At 43.7% G+C, this 17,914-nt stretch overlaps 1 protein-coding gene across 1 annotated transcript in view; it reads left to right on the forward strand.

The window, feature by feature from the left end:
- The first annotated feature begins 6,345 nt into the window (after positions 1-6,345).
- LOC126281904 (uncharacterized) overlaps positions 6,346-17,914 on the forward strand; it is a 131,472-nt gene continuing 119,903 nt past the window's right edge. The window contains exon 1 of the mRNA XM_049981228.1: positions 6,346-6,475. The gene's annotated coding sequence lies outside the window, so the exon portion shown is untranslated. The remainder of the gene's footprint in view (positions 6,476-17,914) is intronic.

Consider the following 17,914-nt stretch of genomic DNA (forward strand, 5'->3'; position numbering starts at 1 on the left):
CAGAAATTTTGAGTTCTTTACAGGCATGTGAAGATAATTTTTAGCTTTTCTTTTCACTGTTGTACCACTTTGGGCGTACTGGCACAGCCTTGATGGGTCCATTATACAGAGACAGCAAGTCGTAGAGTTTTATTGGTGAAAAATTACTGAAATGCTGCCTGAAAACATAGTTTGGCGATATCAGAAACCTTGCGATGACCGTATCCCACTTGCTATGTGCTCATTATGCCACGTACAACTACATTTACGCCACACACCGGATGTTAAGTCCATATTTTACATGCATAAGTACAATAATTTTGAACCTCTGAACCTCGGCAAAGGACGATGACACAGAAAACAGTTTCAACGTTCCGCAAGATTATCATCTTAAGTAGTGGCCGTCCTCACAGTTAGTACGTTTGATATTAAAAAATCATAGTTTTTCTGTCTATCTCCCTAACGGACACAAATTTTCCAAAAAACGAGGATACCGCAGCTCTAGACGAATTTCTAAGGAAAGTACGGTTAAAATTTGAACAATTTGCTATGGTTGGTTTCTTAGATAATTGTGGCACACAGTGCAAAGATAAGTGAAAATTTATTTCCGTCCCTTTTTTTGAGCGTAAGTACGATAACTTTGAACTTGTGCACCTCGGTAGTGCATAATGATACTGAAAAAAGTTTCGAAGTTCCCCGAGAATATGCTTTTAAGAACGTATGGTAAAAATTTCGACTGTGTCTCATGAATAGAAATTTTATAAAACTTCGTAGAGGATTAAAATTGTGTGCCAGACCGAGAGTGGAACTCGGGACCTTTGCCTTCCTCGGTCAAGTGCTCTACCATCTGAGCTACCCAAGCACGACTCACGCTCCGTCCTCACAGCTTTACTTCTGCCAGAATCTCGTCTCCTACCTTCCAAACTTTACAGAAGCTCTCCTGCGAACCTTGCAGAACTAGCACTCCTGAAAGAAACGGTATTGCGGAGTGCATGATTTTTCAGAGTTTTCTAAAGAACAACCCATCTATTGCAAATAACCAATCATTTGCTCAGTTTGCCTAAGCTGGAGGAAGAATGAAATATTCAAACTTTCACCCTGCACTGTATGCTAGGTAGAGTACGCCAGTTTTTCGACAGGTATATAAATGTTTGCTAGGCCAAGGGCTACCCAAAACAAGGTATGACGAATTGAAAAATCGTATTTTCGCTCGTGGTTTTTTGAAACATGGACCTACAAGGTGCGGAGAAGTTCGACTGCGAGGTTCTAGCCAGTGCAGGACAAATTATCCTATTTTAAGCCCGAAGACTCCTCACGGCCCCGTCCAAAATCCACGCCGTCTTGGCGATGTGCGACGCGCGACAGTAGTTCCGCGACATGCTGTTCCACGGATTAACCACGTCATGATCATTGACAGACCAATTGTACTTCCCTGCTCTGTTAAACCTTTAAATCAATGTGAGAAAAGCTTACCAGCCTCGCTCCGACCAGCCACGCGGGGTCAAATTTTTCACTACTCCTGTAGCAATCCATCAGCCTTCGAAAAAATTTCACATCCGACCAGTAGCTTGGAAGACGACATCGCGTAACACTCACTCCGGCGCCACCCGCTGGTTGCTAACAGTTCTCGTTGATAATCTCCACCTTAAACAAACCTAGCTAAGAGTTCCAAGTAAAAAAGGAGAAAGACAGAGACAAGAACTGACATTCTTCATGTTTCTAAGAGAAGAAGCGGAAGTTATTTTCTTTCAGCCTTCCTTAACTCCGCCTCGTACATTAAACACCACCTCCGCCTACTACACTCCTCCTATAACCCAATGTGTGTTTACGAAACTGGACCACTCGACTAGGATACTGGCAGCACCCAGAATTCCACGCTCGCAATCACGATTTTCCTTGAGCACTCTTTCAAAGCTTTCTGTACTGGCGGTACATCATTATTGGTCACCGCCGATCACTCACTCACCACTTGATACAATTGACATTCTGGAAAGCAGCAGCTTTACCCCCCCTCCCCAGAGCGGAGTCAACAAATCGCTTCCGACACCCTCGCAGGCTTCCAAACTACTCCTATATTTCACAAGCAGCATAAAAGTTATTTTACGTCCAGTCGTTACACCAGTCAGATACAGTAATAGAATACAGGCAGTTTCATTGGACCGTTTCTGCTGACACTGAAAGCTGTCATTCATACACAATCCAGTGACATTAATGTGAGCATCGCCTATGTTTGACGTTAACATGAAATAACCGCTCACAGACTGCATGTGGAAGCACTAGCAATGGATGGAGTGTAACACGTATCTGGGGGACGTGGAAAACAAAGCAGATGTTGTCTAATGCTTAAACGGAGCCATTTATGTGACGTCCAAGAGGGCGCTGTCACTGGCTTTCGCACCCAGGGTGGAAGAATTTCCCTAACCGCTAAGTCTGTAAACTGTTCGTGTGCCACCGTGGTTAACGTATGTCACGCAAGGCAAAATGGCGTTATCCAAAACCAGCGCCGGAGCAACTGTAGCTATAGATGACAGGGGTGAGCGACGGCTACGAGGAGTGTACCAGCGAATAGTCGTGCAACTGTTGAGCAACAGATCGTCCATATGAACCAAGGAGCTGCCAACACTGTCAACGACCGTTCAGCGAACTTTGCTGCGTATGGGCTTCCGTAATAGGAGACAGAATCATGCAGCCATGCTGACTGCTGTTGAGAGGCGGTGAAAGATGGAACTTGCACTGCAGTACAGTAACTGCACGTCCACTGAGTGGCAGCAGGTGGCCTTTTCAGATGAATCGCGTCCTCAGCGGACAGATGGCCGTCTGAAAGTGTACACTCTATAACAATCGGCGAAGGATCCAGGCCGGTGGAGGGAGCTTTATGGTCTGGAGAATGTTTTAGTGGCATTCCTTGGGTGATCTCGTCATTCTAGGAGGCACAATGGATCAACAAAAGAATGAATCTACTATTGGGGACCATGCCAAGCCCTACATGCAGCTTGTTTTTGCCTCTGCACGATGGCATCTGTCAGCAGGACAATGCAATGTGTCACACAGATCACAGTGTATGTGCATGGGTTGAAGTGCACCAGGTGAGTTTAGCGTACTCACCTGGCCATCAAACGGATTTAAACTCAGTCGGCCGGCCGTTGTGGCTGAGAGCGCGATCGCTACGGTCGCAGGTTCGGATCCAGCCTCGGGCTTGGATGTGTGTGATGTTGGGTTGGGTGAGGAGACCAGACAGAGGAGTCATCGGTCTCATCGGATTAGTAAAGGACGGGGAAGGAAGTCGGCCGTGCCCTTTCGAAGGAACCATCCCGGCATTTTCCTGAGGTGATTTAGGGAAATCACGAAAACCTAAATCAGGATGGCCATGTGATGTCCTTAGGTTTAAGTAGTTCTACGTTCTAGGGGACTGATGACCTCAAATGTTAAGTCCCATAGTGCTCAGAGCCATTTGAACAATTTTTAAATTCAGTCGAGACTCTGTGATTCCACCTCGATCGAGATGTTCACATCCTTGATCCTCATCCGAGAAACCTAGCAAGCTGAACTTAGATTTTTCTGTAGAATTTGAAAAAGGCCTCTGGTTGGCGTTTATTGAGAATGCCACCAAGAGACACTGCAGTATGGATGGCTCCACAATCCTTTAGGTATCTTCCAGCACGTCCGCATTGGAAAAAGTGGTTATTTAGGCTTTTGACAGGCAGTCACATTAAAGTGACTGGACCGTTTATTATTTAATATTACTCGAGTTGGAGGTCACTATCATGGCCGAAGTTCACTTTTTACGTCTGCTAGTGGAATCGCATCTGTGTTTGTGCAGTGAAGCTATGACTGGAAGTAAAAATTGGAAAAAAGAAAGGCTGTAATAGCAAGTGATGATAAAAATAATTATGTTTGCATGTTGTATTTTGAAGGCATCGCCCTGTGGAACAATGAGATGGATGGGCAGTTAGCATTTTTAAGTTCACATGGTCTCTCGGATGCTGGAAACGAACACTTCCTTTTTCGCTGTGTCAAATGCTAGGCGCTTCTGCTTGTACTTCACATGGTTGGCGACTTCTGTGAGCCTGTTGTGCCGTCTCGTTACAACTTCACTGGAACAGCTGTTTAACCTCGGTCGATACCAAACAGTTGCAGTTTCACTGGGCGCAATAATCAGCAGTCAGCTCAGTTAGCTGCTATAGGGCGAGTACACGACTACAGATGTCAGCACGGCTGACCTGATAAGAAGGGGTTCGGTTATTCGCTGTTGCTTTTCAACTCTGATAGAACCATGGATCAATATATGGCTCTGCAATTTAGCAAAGTAGCAATGACAGAGTAGTAGGATAGCTAAACAAATCAATAATTAGATCTTGATTATTAAATGAAAAAAAACCTGCAATATTATAGGGTAACAGAATAGCGCAGTTGGGAGTATGTCCTCTGTTTTAACTTACTTATAATGCGGACAAGATAGCTACACGGTGACCGAAAACAGGATTTGCAATAAACATTATCAGCGGCTGATTGCGGTGTCCCTTACTTCAAAATGGTTCAAATGGCTCTAAACACTATGGGACTTAACATCTGTGGTCATCAGTCCCTTAAACTTATTGTTGTTGTTGTGGTCTTAAGTCCTGAGACTGGTTTGATGCAGCTCTACATGCTACCCTATCCTGTGCAAGCTTCTTCATCTCCCACTACCTACTGCAGCCTACATCCTTCTGAATCTGCTTAGTGTATTCGTCTCTTGGTCTCCCTCTACGATTTTTGCCCTTCACGTTACCCTTTAATAATAAATTTGTGATCCCTTGAAGCCTCAGAACATGTCCCACTAACCGGTTCCTTCTTCTAGTCAAGTTGTTCCACAAACTCCTCTTCTCCCCAATTCTACTCAATTCTTCATCATTAGTTATGTGATCTACAAATCTTATCTTCAGCATTCTTGTGTAGCACCACATTTCAAAAGCTTCTATTCTCTTCTTGTCAAAACTATTTATCGTCCGTGTTTCACTTCCATACATGGCTACACTCCATACAAATACTTTCAGAAACGACTTCCTGACACTTAAATCTGTACTCGATGTTAACAAATTTCTCTTCTTCAGAAACGCTTTCCTTGCCGTTGCCAGTCTACATTTTATATCTTCTCTACTTCGACCATCATCAGTTATTTTGTTCCCCAAATAGCAAAACTCCTTTAGTACTTTAAGCGTCTCATTTCCTAATCTAATTCCCTCAGCATCACCCGACTTAATTCGACTACATTCCATTATCCTCGTTTTGCTTTTGTTGATGTTCATCTTATATCCCCCTTTTAAGACACTGTCCATTCCGTTCAACTGCTCTTCCAAGTCCTTTGCTGTCTCTGACAGAATTACAATGTCATCGGCGAACCTCAAAGTTTTTCTTTCTTCTCCATGGATTTTAATCCCTACTCCGAATTTTTCTTTTGTTTCCTTTACTGTTGCTCAATATATAAATTGAATAACATCGGGGAGAGGCTACAACCCTGTCTCATTCCCTTTCCAACCACTGCTTCCCTTTCATGCCCCTCGACTCTTATAACTGCCATCTGGTTTCTGTACAAATTGTAAACAGCCTTTCGCTTCCTGTATTTTACCCCTGCCACCTTTAGAATTTGAAAGAGAGTATTCCAGTCAACATTGTCAAAATCTTTCTGTAAGTTTACAAATGCTAGAAACGTAGGTTTGCTTTTCCTTAATCTTTCTTCTAAGATAAGTCGTAAGGTCAGTATTGCCTCCATGTTCCAATATTTCTACGGAATCCAAACTGATCTTCCCCGAGATTGGCTTCTACCAGTTTTTTAAAGTTAGTACTACTTAAACCTAACTAACCTAAGGACATCAAACACATCCATGCCCGAGGCAGGATTCGAACCTGCGACCGTAGCAGTAGCGCGGATTCAGACTGAAGTGCCTAGAACCGCTCGGCTTCGGGGTCCAGCTACCTTTTACTACTCTAAATAAAAATAGTTGCTAGGAACAGCTTCTTCCCCCTGAAAACAAACCTGATAATCTTATTAACAGGTCTTAATTTTTCTATCGGCCGCCACTCCAGAACTGTCCCCCTGGTGGCCTTACCTTTCCGAAAGCCAAGCAGATCGTCACCTAACAGATCGTCAGTTTCTTTCCCGTTCTATGGGTGCCGTAAAAACAAGCGTCGTGGGTGAAAAGAGGCGGATGTGCCCTTCACCGGCGGCTGTTCTGCACGTGATGGGCTGTCAGGATTCGGCGCTTCCCCGAACGCGGCCGGTGCGCGCTGCCCGCGGCTGCCGGCGCCTCCGGTTCGTCTCCACGGCAGCGGCGTCGCCCCCTCCGCAGCGACCACTTTCTCCTCCCGGCAGCGGCTACAAAGCGTCGAGCGGCCGCCTGCTGCCCCCTAGTGCAGCCACACACTCCACACTCGACCAGCAGTCGCCGCTGCCGCCGCACGCACCGTCCACCACACCTCTCTCTGCCCGCAACACTCGCATCGCACTTCACACCTCAAGGTACGTCAAATTGCGGCTCGCCGCTGTCGCAAATCCGAACTGGACACTAAGCGCAACTGGCCCGTATCCCTGTAACTCACTGCCGATACACCGAACACAGAGCAAAAATGAGTCAGTGTTTGACGACACGCGCGTCTACCAAGGAGCTTGTTTTCACACGGGGTGAATCCGGACCCCGCACGTAAAGCTCGTTTTACACGAGCGAGGATTGTGATCAAAATCGACTACGCGAAGCGCGTAAAACAGCAGCCAGCCACCCCTCGTGAGTGAGTTTATGACGTCAATAATGTGTAGAATGCGCCGATTCTGGAGTTCTAAAATTACGAATATATTGCGCACTGAGCTCGTGCAGAAACAGGGTACTATGGCGGTGTCAGTTCGGTCGGAAGTCAGCGTGTTCTCGCCGAGCTCACACCTATTCGAGAGCCCACAATCCCATAAGTGGTCTTCTGTGATCAGCAGACAATGTGAAAGCGCCTCTGTGGCCATTGTGGTGGTAAACGTATACGCCTTTGGATATTACACATCTTTCATTTAGCCAAGTCGCAAATCGTCTCATTTAAGTATACAGCTAAAAGAAAGCAATTAAGTTTGTGGACAAAAGACAGTCAGTCACCGTTTACCGTTTATTTTACGTACTACAGGAAGGTCCCGATAACTGTTAGTTCACATTTAAATGAAGCTTATTACAGTGGCACGAGCGCAAACTGTAGCATGTCGTTATTTAGTTCAAAATGGCTCTGAGCACTATGGGACTTAACTTCTAAGGTCATCAGTCCTCTAGAACTTAGGACTACTTAAACCTAACTAACCTAAGGACATCACACACATCCATGCCCGAGGCAGGAGTCGAACTGTAGCGCCAGACTGTAGCGCCTAGAACCGCTCGGCCACTCCGGCCGGCTTCGTTATTCAGTGATCCACATTTCTAAAGAGAAATGTATGTAGCATCTCAGGATTTTTCGCGTATATAGTAAAATGTATTATTAGTGTTTCGTGCCTTACGCATTATGCTGGTGGATACTTATGCCTGTTTGTGTGGTGTTCTGCAGCCAAGATCACATAATAAATAATTTAATGGACAGGAACTGCGGTTAGGTGGCGCTCGATGGGAATGTGGATTGGCGTCGCGCGGGATTAGGCGAGCGGTCTGAGGCGCTGCAGTCATGGACTGCGTGGTTGGTCCCGGCGGAGGTTCGAGTCCTCCCTCGGGAATGGGTGTGTGTTTAAGTAGTGTGTAAGCTTAGGGACTGATGACCTTAGCAGTTAAGTCCCATAATATGTTACACACATTTGAACATGTTTTCGTCGATTGGCCGTGACGTGTGCCGACATAGTCCACGCAGTGGCGATAACGCTGTGATGCATTGGTTAACGCACCTGCCTAATAAGGAGATCGCGGGTACGAATCCCGGTCTGGTACCAATTTTCACTCGTCGCCGCTGATTCCCCGTAATGTTCGCTGCATCTGACAGCAGTGATCACTTTTAATCTACATATAGTACTTCACAGCTTCGGATTCTGTGAGGTGTCTGTTCTCTCGGACATTTCCGAAAGAACAAACATCACGCGTTCATATAAATAGCTATGCTAAGTACTCTTCTACATACACTTCGTCACTGTTTGCAATGAATCTGGATGCAGAGGCAACAATCCTGTTGTCGACATTAAGTACAGCTGGTCACAGGAACTGGCTTGTTTCCAGACAAAACATACAGCGCATACCACCAATATTTCGACTGTTGAGTAGATATTTTCAATCAATATTAACCGACCACGATATTACAGCTGGTCACAGGAACTGGCTTGTTTCCAGACAAAACATACAGCGCATACCACCAATATTTCGACTGTTGAGTAGATATTTTCAATCAATATTAACCGACCACGATATTATTGCGCTTGGCTTCCAGTGGCAGTTACGGAAGCACTCGAGGACGCTACAGTAAACAAGTGCAGTGGCGACTAAGGAAAGCTCATCCCACTGTGAATGATATTAAATCAGTGGTGCTGTGTATTTTCGTAACATATTTCAGTTACCCTGTAACGAACCACCGGAGACAACAGCTCCCTTATACAGTACCGCAATACTCGTATACCGATGTCATTGTACCCGAACCGGCCGCTGTGGTCGAGAAGTTCTAGGCGCTTCAATCCGGAAACGCGCTGCTGCTACGGTCGCAGGTTCGAATCCTGCCTCGGGCATGGATCTGTGTGATGTCCTTACGTTAGGTAGGTTTAAGTAGTTCTAAGTCTATAGGACTGATGACCTCAGATGGTAAATCCCATAGTGCTTAGAGCCAGCCATTGTACCCGAACCTACCATCTCCGCTGGTACGAGGGAATAATGTTTGTCGCTGCTCCTCGCTGTTAGCCTTAATTAAAGCGATCATTTCACTGTGGTCATTCATCTGTAACAATTTGAATCGCTAAAAGTGCGTGACAGAAAATATCGTTTTATTGTACCATGTATTAAGATTTGACCCATGCCGTTCACAGCTGGAGCATGGGAGGAACGATTGCTTGTGCGCCTAAGTGCACGATCGTTACCGGATAGATATTTAGGAGAACTGCAGAATATACACTGCATCTGATCTGGAAAGCAGTGCTTGAAGTTTTCCAAGCAGGTACTGTCGAAACATTTCCGCCAGCGTGCCAGCTGAGAATTGTCAACGTTTTTGTTGCACTTTCTCACCAGTCAAACAGGCATGTACTTATATGCGCAGTTCGTCTTTGTACACGCTTCATGTCCGCCTTTAGTCCGATACGATATGGGTCCCATACTCTTTAGCATTAGTCAGGAACCAGCCTACAAAATGTTTTCCATGCAGTGTTTTTTATAGTCAAAAAGCAGTTTTCCAGTAAGCTTCCAGTGAACCGTAGGCTGATATTTATCTTACCTACAACTGACTCTACATGGTCGTTCCACCATACAGTTCTACACATTATTCCCAAATATTAGTATGACATAATTGACTATAGTTGTGATTCATGAAGCCCAAGGACTACACATCTTTATGTTTCGTGAAGCGACCAGCTTTCATTTCTCTAATTTGAGAACTATTTACTGGCATTTGAAACGTACTGTTATTATGTCGATATCTAAATTGATATTATTGAAATGTTTACAGGAAAGTATTTACTTATAGTTTACCTGGCCTACGGAAGGCTTCACACTGCGACGAATACCATGCACTAAATCAATGTATAACATGGACAGAAACAGTTTTGTTACTCTTTCCTGGAGCACGCCAAATATTACTTTCCGAATTCTAGGGAACTTTCCATGCAGTATAATGCGCTGCGCACTGCCATTCAGGGAATTTCGGATCCAATGGCAAACCAGTTTAAATACAGCGAATTCAGTTTTAGATGTCTTTCTGAATCAAAAGCTTTTATAAAGTGCTGTAAACACTCCGTTGAACATCTTCCCTCTAATCACGGCAGTGAAGATGTTCGAGATGCGGGTGAGGGAAGCAATGGGTTTCTTGGCTCGTCTTGTCTTGTGCTTTTCACGTCTCTTCCTAGAAATACAATAAATTATTAATACTTCTTGTCGTTACTTAGTGCAGCTAGCTATCGTCCCTGAGGAAAAACGGTGTTCGAATCACTTGGAAGCACTCTTCAGTGTGTTTTTGAAACCCACCTATGGCAGTTAAGTGTAACTCTCTGATTGCAAAGAAGATTTAAAAGGATCAAGGCCACACATGTCTGCGCTCTCAGTAGATCGTACTTACAATTATTTTTCAGACCCGTAGCGTTCAAAATGCACTGGTAGAGTAATTATACATATGTTTTCCATGAGTAATTAAATGTATGTGAAGTATCATTTTCCTTGGCACGGTGGTAATAACCTGGACCTGTATTAAGATACAGTTTCATATATTCCTGAACATTAAATCTTTACCAGAACTGAAGTTTACAATTGACTCACTGGCCATGAAATACATAAACGTAGGGTACAATTTTTTCCTTACGAAACATTATCAGTTGTTCTTAACATAAAATCAAAATACGCTTCTTTTTGAACCTATACACATCTCTATCTTCTTATACAAAAACCTTGAGCTTTGAATTTCTCTGTGAAAGTTCTTATTTCACCCTGCGCTCTATTTCATAGCATCATTCAAAGAGTGCGCCATCTACTAGAACCACCTCATGGTAGCCAATGCTAATGCCGTTACATATTAAAAGACAAACATACTTTCGCACTCATTCCCACTGTGTGGCTAGTAAGTTGGGGATGGGAAAAAGCGAAGAAAAAAAAAAGACTTACACGCTCTTGGAATATTTAAAGTGTGTTACGTGATGTACAATATCTTCAATATAACTTCACGCACAAGAGGTTTTTCATCAATTTTGTGATGAGCTTGAACTGATTAAGCAAACAAGTGATCGTCACGTAGCCCACTTTAGAATTTTCACTGTCTTATCTGTTAATTCAACCCTTATGGAGTTTGGATGAAAATTGAGCAAGCGATCTTCAGCTTCACTCTTCCATCTGCCTTCTCGACTTACCGTTCAATGTGGACGTCCACTCCTGATGAATAGCCAAAAACACTTGACAGTTGTGACTGATACCAGTTACTCGTAGGTCATGAGACAATCAAACAATATGGCCTTGTTTTTCTATTACATGTATCACGTTACGTCTAGATTGCGACTACTGCCAGTCTTTGTACAAAGCGCTGATCGTTTGCAAATCTTCCTACACCTTCCACAATTTTTCTGTCGCTTAAGCATTCTCCTAGAGAAAAACAATTTGATCATTACACGCATTACATTACCAATTTCTGATTTCGAAAGGGCAGACTTATTTGTTTTAAGATTTTTGCTCTCTACGGTCGTGTTTCAATACCATCGAGACATATGTCCTACAGATAGGCAGGAAGTCCAGTAGCAATTCCTTCGTCACACAGCTGTTACGTCAGTGATTATTGTCAAGGAGGCACTTCATTATTCATTTCAATTGCTTTGTTGAAGCATATAAAGAGAAAATTGTTCAGGGTGACGAGAGAGCCAGGCAGCAGCAGCCGGCCGAGACACAAGCAGCAACGGGGAATTAACCGATTTTGTGATATTTAACGAGTTCCTGACAAGAAGCGAAATACAGAATTTCATCTGTGTGCTTTGTTAGTTTATTATCTTGAGTTTCTACATGTTAATTTAATATTAAATAGACACAGTTCTATCGCCTACGTTTATGTCTGAAACTAAACCGATTTTTTGACATGTTACAAGTTCCTAATAAGGAGCGAAATATTTAATCTAACCAAAGTGCTATGGTAATTCAGTTTTTGAACCTCTGCGTGTTAATCTCATTTATTAGACACAGTTATTGCGTTTTCGTCGGTGTCTACAGTAAAGTTTCGTAGTGTGTGTGGATAGTCCTTTGTTTGTGTAGCGTTGCTTTCCACGGTCTTTAGTGTGGATAGGGACTGTGATTGGTGTTTTCTGATGGAAGCCGAGTTGGTGACTCTTTGCTCTCAGCTCCAGGCTGTGATGGCTTCGGTTATACAGTTTGAGGCTGCAGTCGATGGGTGTCACTGTTGTAGGCCAGCCGTGGGGATTCAATGAACATCCAGGATGACTCACGAGTCTGTCGATCGGTCCATACCGCCAAGGGGAGTCCAGACCAGCCTTCCACTGAGGTTGACCCGTCACCAGTTTTAGAGGGAGATGTCGCCTCAGAGAATGGCAGGGGCCGAACGTAAGGCCTCCCCAGTTAGTTTGACAGTCTCGAGGTGCTGCCTATGGCTCATACTGTCCCTCAGCCAGATGCAGTCAAATGGCTCTGAGCACTATGGGACTTAACATCTTAGGTCATCAGTCCCCTAGAACTTAGAACTACTTAAACCTAACTAACCTAAGGACATCACACACATCCATGCCCGAGGCAGGATGGGAATCTGCGACCGTAGCAGTCCTGCGGTTCCGGACTGCAGCGCCTAGAACCGCATGACCACCGAGGTCGGCCAGATGCAGTCGCTTGTCCTGTTTCAGAGGAAACCTCTCAGCCTGCAAGACCTGGGCAATCACAGAGGGTGGGTTTATTGGTAGTTCGAGCTTCAATTTTAGGAGCGTTATGGGCCCTTAGGGATATGGCTGCCAAGGACAGGAAGAAAGGCAATGTGTACTCTGAATACTGGGTGGAGTCATTCCAGACGAGGAAGGGGTCTTTCTAGATACCACAAACACCACAGGGTGCAGCCCACTGCAGGTGGTGGCTGACGTCGGTACCAGTAACGTGTTTCACTTTGGATCAGAAGAGATTCTCTTTGTTTTCGAGCGGTTACCACTCGAAAAATAAACGGTTGTGAAAACACAGTTGACCTCTTAGAAACAAATAAGCCTTAGCCAATAAACGAGCATCAAAACGAATACACTGATTATTAAACACAGAGTTGTTGTAGCGAAACTGAATGTTGCAACTCCAAAATTCTTCAAAAATAAACGAAAAATATACCTATTCACAAAAAGCAGATAAAAATTCACTTGAAGCCTTCCAGAGAGACAATCTCCTCTCTTTCCAAAGTAACAATTAAATGTAGACTAGATGTGCCTTGAATTCAAAGAAATAGTTTCGAGCGAAATTCAGAGACTTATACCAAATAAACTGACAAACGGCGGAACTGATCCCCCTTGGTGCACAAAACGTGTGAGAACACTGTTGTAGAAACAACGAAAAAGCGTGCCAAATTATAATGAACACAAAATCCGATAGGTTATCTATCTTTTACAGAAACTCGAAATTTAGCGCTGATTCCAATCCGATTTGCTTATAACAGTTTCCACAGCGAAACTTTGTCTCGATATGTGGCAGAAGATCCAGAGAGATTCTGGTCGTATTTAAAGTATGCTAGCGGCAAGACACAATCAATGCCTTCTCTGAGGGATAGCAGTGGAAATACTATCTACGGCATTTCTGGTAAAGCAGAGCTACTAAACACAGCCTTACGAAATTCCTCCATCAAAGATGATGAGGTAAATATTCCAGAATTCGAATCAAGAATAGCTTATGTGGCCATATATACATCCTCACTCATTTTCTTGACGGTTTGCTGCTTACAGTTTGTAGGCGATTCTAGCAAGACACTTAGCTCGTATGTCAACCAAGCTGTCGAAATGAGGTAACGCCTGATAGGTATGCACCACTAATAATGTACAGACAATGCGGTTATGATCTTAACTGACGAAGGGATAGTCTACAGTAGTCTACGGTAGCGTTCAAACTCTTTTCCCAGTTACGGAGATCTGGAAGGATTTATTATTCGTGGCACAAAAATGATACATTTGCCAGACAGAAATTGCTTGAAGTGTCCACCTCCCGCTTGCATGCACACCTTGAGTCTGTGTTTCATACTTCAGCGTATGTTGTGGAAAACTCTTGGTTTGTTCCGTATTTGGTGAAGTCCATTTGGGATACGTTCCCTCAGAACATCGACAATGGCTACGAGAGTTGAGTACACCAAGGATAAAAAAAAAAAAATTCAATTGGATTCGAATGTGACGTTTGGACCTACCGTGCAGTGGATCGCCCTCGACCAAGCCACCTCTTCGGAATCTGATTATGGTGATACTGGTGAACCATCCATGTAAAGTTAGGTGCAATGTCATCGTGCATAGAAGACAATTGCTGGATGACTCTATAGTTACATTATCAGGTATATGAAGCTAATTATGTCTGAGAAACTGTAAGACGCTGCCGAAAGACGTAGCAACCAGTGAGGCGATCTTGAATGATTTCACCCAACACTTTTAGGCTGAAGCTCTGCTGATATCTGTCTTGTCGCATTTCATGTGAGTTTTCATAAGAACAGACGTGATTGTTATGTAACTGAAGATTCATCAACTGAAACGCTAGCCCCTTCAGCGAATAACATACATGCTAAGAATTGAAGAATCACAGCATACCACACTAGCATGCTTTGGCAGAAAGTTATTCTTGTCAGAAAGTCTGCCTCGTTTAATTCTTGCACCCGTTGAATGTGATACAGGTGCAAGACATTTTGATGCAGAATGTTGCAGATCATCGCTTCTCGCAGGTTTTTCTTGTACTAATCGATGGGGTATCATCCACAGTGCTAAGTAACCGTTCTTCAAGCTCAGTCGCTCGTACATCGCGTCGTCTCCCACCATCTTCTCAAACGAACCTGTCTCTCGCAAACGTTGGTGGAGTCGTAGGAACGTTCTCGCACAGGGTAACTGCTTCCCAGGTTGAGATCCAGCATGAGGTTTACGTGCTGCTACAACTTTCCTATCTGCTCAGCCGTACAGATTGTGCATATCCATTACTGAATACATCAATGTGATGCATTGTGGTGGAAGTTGTTGTGTTGGCAAAAGAGCCAGCACCGTATTACTAGAGGAGGCCGAAATGCACGCGTTTTAGCTCACGCAGGCTGGCGTGAGGAGGGAAGAACTATACTAACGTGAGGTCTGCAACATGATAAGGAATTACAATTCAGAAAGCAGACGTAGCTAGTTTAATACTTAACTTTAATCCATTAATGATGTACGTCGCTCTTGACGGTACATGAGTCACACTATTATCTGTTCAGAAGACATAGTAACTGTATATGGTGCCTTGCTTGGTCGTACTAAATGACGTAGCTGAAGGCTATGCCAAACTGTCGTCTCTTCAAATGAGATCCTATGTAGTCAGTGAACCGTCGCTAGCAAAGTCGGCTGTACAACTGGGGCGAGTGCTAGGAAGTCTCTCTCGAGCTGCCGTGTGGCGGCGCTCGGTATGCAATCACTGATAGTGGCGACACGCGTGTCCGACGTATACTAACGGACCGCGGCCGATTTATAGGCTACCACCTACCAAGTGTGGTGTCTGGCGGTGACACCACAGAAGTTACCCAAAAACACAAGAAACGACAATCCGACAAAACAAAACAAATGCCATTACCATCTGTAACAAGAAAGTGAGCCAAAATGCACGTTTTAGGTAACTTACACAACCGGGAGTCACTACAGGAACTTTCTTTCATGCCTCCTGAATGAATATGTACCATAGTATTGCCTGTTAAATAGTAGACGACGGTAAATCTCTATTTAATGAACCGTTCGATACCATTCATATTCTGACGATGATTCTTTATGTTCATTATGGGAGCTTTTGTGTTGTTTGGTGTCTATTATTTGAAATTTCATTTATCTTTTATCATACTTTGGAAGTCAGTTTATTACAATTTTGTGTTACTTATGAAAACGTTAGGTTTCCTGTGAAACTGGATTTGTTTCTCTTGTCAATAACCGGCAGACATTTTTATATTTAACAGTACCTAAATCGCGATACTTCAACACCAAATATTATGTTTAAGAATATATAATTGATTTTTCTTCATAAAATACGTTTGTGCTTTGTTTATTACTTTCAGCATACATTCTAACTCGGACTTGCTGTAATGTTACCGCCCAAACTCTTTGCACTGACGAGGTGCACTATCTTTATTACTATAGTACAACTTTGTCTCCGTGAAGTGATGGAGAGAAATCGGTCGTAGGTAGACAAGTCAGCGATTTACCTCCATGTCAGAAGATGTGAAATTTCTCTTGTGAGCTGACAATGATCAAATACCACTTTCTCAAAAATGTTAATATTTGTAATGCATCAGTATGAGAAGAAATATAAAACCAATCGATGTTAAAAACAATATTTACTTTGAAAGCGATCATTTTTAACCAGTATAATTTACATTGATGAAAAAGAAGTCGCAGCACCAAAAAGTAATTAGTGCAAAATAAAGAAATTTTGAGTGTGCATTTGTCGATGTAAGAAATCAACACTGCGAGGTCATAGGTTAATGTAATCCATTGCAAATGTGAAATGCTGGTACATAAACAAGCAACGTAAACGGCAGAATGTTGAATGCAAGCGTGCATTGTGTTGCGCAGGTGCAGGATGTCAGTTTGTGATTTTGGGCTCAAGCAGTGGTGTGTGACCGAGCGCTATCCTGATGGAAAACACTCCCTGGTTCAAATGGTTCAACTGGCTCTAAGCACTATGGGACTTAACATCTGAAGTCATCAGTCCCATATGCTTAGAACTACTTTAACCTAACTAACCTCAGGACATCATACACATCCATGCCGGAGGCAGGATTCGAACCTGTGACCTTAGCAGCAGCGATGTTACTGACTGAAGCGACTATAACCGCTCGGATGTACGTTACAGAGCATCTGGTTCGTCCTTCAATTAACAGTTTTGTAACAGCCCCTTGTGTCCCTGTGATGCCAACTGCTGCTCAAATTGCTGCTGCTGATGTAGCACGATGTGCCACAGCCATACGCCGAACATCACGCTCTTCCCTCTCGCTAGTGCCACGTTGCCGTCTGGACCCCGGTCTGCTTGCAACCGTACATTCTCGTGCCCACCGCTGCCAGCAGTCATGTGCATTTGGCTGCATTCGTACCAAGTCTCTCTGCAGTATCGCGGAACGAACATCCTCCTTATCGTATACCTATTAAACGACTTCTTCCAAACTCAGTGTGGTGTTGGTAATAGGGTCTTTGTCGCCTTAAATGCGACTCACCACGTCCAATCTCAAAGGTAACTAACATTCACGCCCATCACGGTGTATATTTGAAGCAAACCTGGTTTGCTTCCCCATAGTGGTGCTACTGGCGCCACTGTTAAGCGACTGGTGCGAAACTGGAGTAGACGTCATCTTTCATACGCAGTAACACGCCTACCAACTTTCGTTGATGTCACATAAGTTCTTCTTCATGTTGCAATTTTACTTTCCGTGAGCGTATTACGGAGAAAAAAATGGCTCTGAGCAGTATGGGACTTAACATCTATGGTCATCAGTCCCCTTGAACATACAACTACTTAAACCTAACTAACCTAAGGACATCACACAACACCCATCCATCACGAGGCAGAGAAAATCCCTGACCCCGCCGGGAATAGAACCCGGGACCCGGGCGTGGGAAGTGAGGACGCTACCGTACGACCACGAGATGCGGGCTATTACGGAGATGCAGGGAACAATATTATTAACAGAGTTGAGTTCAAGAATATGTCAAGACAATACATCGTTAACAGGATAACGTTCTCTCGTAAACTTGATGACACCGCTGTCTCTGGAGAAGTCATATCCCGAATTTTGTCAGACAATGAGCGAGCCGGCAACATCTACGAAAAATCGAGATGTCTATACTTGCTGTACGCTGATCTCTGCCATAGTAAACTTAGATTCATCCTCCCGAAGACATTCTACATCTATACGCCAGTAGATGCTGACAGATACGTCAAAAAGGTTCAGTTATCTATATTTTGTTATCTCCGTTATTACTAAACTGGGTTATTAGACTCCCTAATGAAGGTTTTTCGAGACTATATTTACATGGAGTTTTTGTAATGTTTTGATCTCAAGAATAAATCCCTAAGGTTTATGACATTTTTTTAATGAGTCATCAGTCTTCTGT

Source organism: Schistocerca gregaria, chromosome 7 (genome assembly GCF_023897955.1).
Source record: "Schistocerca gregaria isolate iqSchGreg1 chromosome 7, iqSchGreg1.2, whole genome shotgun sequence".
Taxonomy (NCBI): domain Eukaryota; kingdom Metazoa; phylum Arthropoda; class Insecta; order Orthoptera; family Acrididae; genus Schistocerca; species Schistocerca gregaria.